Raw genomic sequence first — 3926 nt, 5'->3', positions numbered from 1 at the left:
CCCGGGTCAACAAGGGGATCCCTTTTAAAAGTTAACCCTAAACGGGTTTAGCAGCAAAACAGCAGAACAGTAACTATTTACATTAATGAAGCGTTCTTGCTTACTTAAACCAATCAGGGGGCAGCACCGGCGGAGGCAACCCCTTTGGATATTGCCCGCCGCCTGGTACTGCGTAAGGTGGAGCACTGTCGCATCTGGGGGTTTGTGTACCCACTGTCTTCAGTGCTGGAGCAGTAAACACGAGGGTCACCTGAGGAGGCACCTGCGTGGCCACGACTGCGGTGGAGGCCACGACGCGGCAAGTCGTGGTCTTCACGAACGTGCCCGTTGGGGTGACCATGGTGGTCTCAGTGGTGATCGTGGGCCGACCACAAGGGGGCACCTTAGCTACAGGAGATATCTTCTCCGGCACCTTAGTCGGGGGTTCCATCAGCTTTTTCTTGTGGACATTCAAAGCAAACCATCCCTTCTCCCCAAAGTGCCGGGTGTAGGTGACTTCATCCCCTGGGTGGAGGTCCCGGTCCGGGTGACCCTCCCGCAAGTGAGATTCAACATCCCTTCGATTAACAAACACTTCCGCATACAGGCCCGGTTCTTTGATGAAGCCCCAACCTCCCCGGAGCCTGAAGGTGACGATGGTGCCCTGCCTGCGCGGGGCCTGGTGAGCGGTGGGGTCCTTGCGGGCCCGATCCTTGACTGTCAGATCTTTCTGGTGGTAGGCCTCTAGCCCGGCCTGGTATTCTTTCTGGTTCTCCTCCCATTGCTGCTCTAGCTGGATCTGGTATTCCTCCCAGCTTAGGGCCTGTACCATCTCTCCCTCCTGGGTCTTCACCCCGGGGAACCCCATAAGGTTGGATCCTGGGTTCACCCAGCGGCACACTGTGCTCTCTGCATGGACTTCACACAGCAGAGCAGTGGGTCGAAGCGGGGCCTTCAGGCGGTGTTCCATACCCGTGGGCTCCTCCCATGGCAACAGGCGCTGGAGTCTATGGGCCCCGGGGAGAGGGGGTGCCGCAACGGGGCCTACTAGCAAGCCCTTGGCCGGCGGGACAGGGTCGGCGGACTCACCAGCCGATGCAGGCTCCTCCGCGGCGAATTCCTCTGGCGGTGTCAGCGAGGACCTCGGCAGCAGTATCGGATCCGATGCTGGAAGACTGCTGTCCGGTGCCGCCTGGTGCGGAGCCTGGGCCTTCACATTCAGCTGAAGGAGCTGGTCGAGCAAGCTCTCCATCTCGACCCGCAGGAGTTCGGTGCTGTCCACGGAGAACGGGCTGCTGTGCTCATCCGGGTAGTTGGGGGAGACTTCCACTTCAACCCCACTTTCGGGTTCACATGGCGTCCTCCACGTGGGTCGCTTCCTGGTCTTTTTCCCGCTCTCTCCTTCGTGGGCGGTGTCGTCTTCTCGGTCTCCGCCCTCCATTGAGGATCAGGAGGCGGATCTCCGCTGCTGACGGACACGTCCTCACAGTGCAGAAATATTTAGACTGGGCGGCCATTGTCCTTCGCGCCCTTCAGCTTGTCTACGCCCACTCCACGCCCCTCTTCTTCTCCGGCGCTTCTCCTCTGCGCTGTAATGGCGGCGGATTTTGGCGGCAAATGGCGCAGCACAGTCCTTGCAATAAAGTACAGTCCAAGCACAATAAATCACAGTTCCAAGGCACACATGACCTGATTCTTCAGGCTTAAGTAGATCCTGTTCGTGACGCCAAGTTTTGTAGCGCCCCCACTGCCGCAGGGCCGAGGGGCACCCGGTACCGGGCCTCAGAGTCTCTGTTCAGGGGGTTGTCACGGTGGCTAGGCCCGGTCCGTGGCCCTGTCTGTCAGGGGGACGTCCGGTGAAAGCATAGTGAATGATGGTGTAGTTGGTGGTAGTGCGGTGTTGCGGTGCAGCAAATAACGAGGACACCAGGTTGCAGTCTCTTTACCTCTTTACTGAAGATCTCTGGGTCCTCAGTCCGGAATACGGTTCACCAGGCTGCGCAAGTCCGGCCGGTCCAATGGCACCTCCAGAGTTCTCTTTGCAGGTGGAAATCTGTGCCTACCTGCTAGCGCTATGTGTTGTGGTTCTTCCCTGCTGTGCTTACGGAAAGTCCTCACAACTGTTGTGTCTGTTTCTTAAGTTCCCTCACAACTCGATTAGATGATGTTCTGCTAATCCTCCGTCCCTCCCTGATGTTACGGTTAGGACGGCACCCGTTTGACGGGTAGGCTCGGAGCTCTTCCGGGACCCTAGAGTCGCCCCTCTCCACAAGTTGCCCCCCAAGACTGCATAGGTGATTTAGGTGAGACAGCCCGCCTGAGACTGACTGTCCTGCCGTAGGTTCGAAGTATTGCCTGAAGCTGTATATAGAAATACTTCCTTCGGCGTTCCGGCCACCGGTTGTTTGCGCCTCAGTAGGATGTTGCCTCGGTCTTACAGCACGACCCCTACTGGTATTCTCCTTCTTGCTTTGATCTCGTTTCTCACTCAGCACAATCTATCTCGCTTCTAATCCTTCCTTGGGCACCGCCGCTATCCTGAGCAGGCACGGTCCCGTTACGTTCTCTTCAATTGCCAGGCCTCTGTCAGGATCCCACCCCTGACAGGGACCCTACCGAATCTTCCCCCCACAACACCCTCTGCCACAAGGTGTTGCCTAGTTCCAACCCAGTCAGCTTTCTCTCTAACTTCCTGCCTGACCCCCAGTTTTACCAGTATGTGAGGAGTGGCCTAATGAATAGAACCCTTAGCTCCCCCTGGAGGCCCGGCTGTGAAATGTATTGGTGTCTGTGATACCTGGTCAGATGAACTCCTTCAGTGCCATCGGATGTACCATAGCTCCCCTTAGTGGCGGAGCCACAGTACTGCAACGACCAGGACTCTGGGGCGCTGCAACTGCATCAGCAAGGTCTCTTTCAGGGAAAGATTTCAATGCAGACTGGGGGTATTAAGATGCGTTGTTCAAGCTTTTTTTTATAGAGGCCCCAAAAATGGGCCACATTGAGATGCAGTAGTTGGCCAAGAAAACTTAGTGCAGCAAATGTTAGACACATCATGTTACTTCCTTACAAAATTGTTTAATATCCAGCAGTGCCATCAACTCAGACAGCTACCAGTGGGACCCAAGTACATCCATGTTTAACATAATTTTATTGCTCTAGCCCTATCCCTAAGTCTAACCCTAAATCTCACCCTAGCCCTAAACCTAACCCTAGTCTTAAATTTAACCTTAACCCTTAGTCCAACTCTAAACTAATCCCTAGTCCTGAGACTAAGGGGTAAACTGTGCGCTCCCATAGGCTGCGGTACCTTGGGTCACCCCCCACCTGCCCCCCAACAAGTTACACCGCTGGTGGTCCAGCCGCCATGGAGTATCGGCATAGACTTGGGACCAGGGTCCTTTTCGATGAAGTTTAGCCAATAGTACACAACCTGCTTGTTGATGGTTTCCAGGTATTAATGGACTGTTTTGGTTCTCCATGGCACAGGAAACCTATCGCTAGAGATAGATCCTGCATACAACAGTCACACGGGCGCAGAAACAAGCAATCCTTTACTTATTTTCCAAGGGAAGATGTTGATGAATAGCTCCGATACCGGAGGACTAATTAGGGAAGCATAGCCTATGGATTGGTCCTGTTTTGATGAATGTCCCTTGAGCTGGATCCTTCTAGTTTCTCGCACAATCCTATGATATATTATATATTTAAGGCTCCGATAATCTTCTTAGCATGGGCCAATAATCTGGGTAAACGCAGGACCCCGACACTGACACGGCGTCATTAATTGCATTTACTTTACGTCTATTTTCTCCTCTTTGCATTATTTATAATGATCTATGGATCTATGTATAATTTATACATCGCTTCTCATTCATTTATGTGTCTTAAAGGCCAAGTATACGGCCCCTCGCCCTGTGGAATATGAGGGGCAACACATGGGGAAA

The sequence above is a fragment of the Ranitomeya variabilis genome, chromosome 5 (assembly GCF_051348905.1).
Source record: "Ranitomeya variabilis isolate aRanVar5 chromosome 5, aRanVar5.hap1, whole genome shotgun sequence".
Classification (NCBI taxonomy): Eukaryota; Metazoa; Chordata; class Amphibia; order Anura; family Dendrobatidae; genus Ranitomeya; species Ranitomeya variabilis.
The sequence above is the reverse complement of the archived record's forward strand: the minus strand, read 5'-3'. Positions refer to the sequence as shown.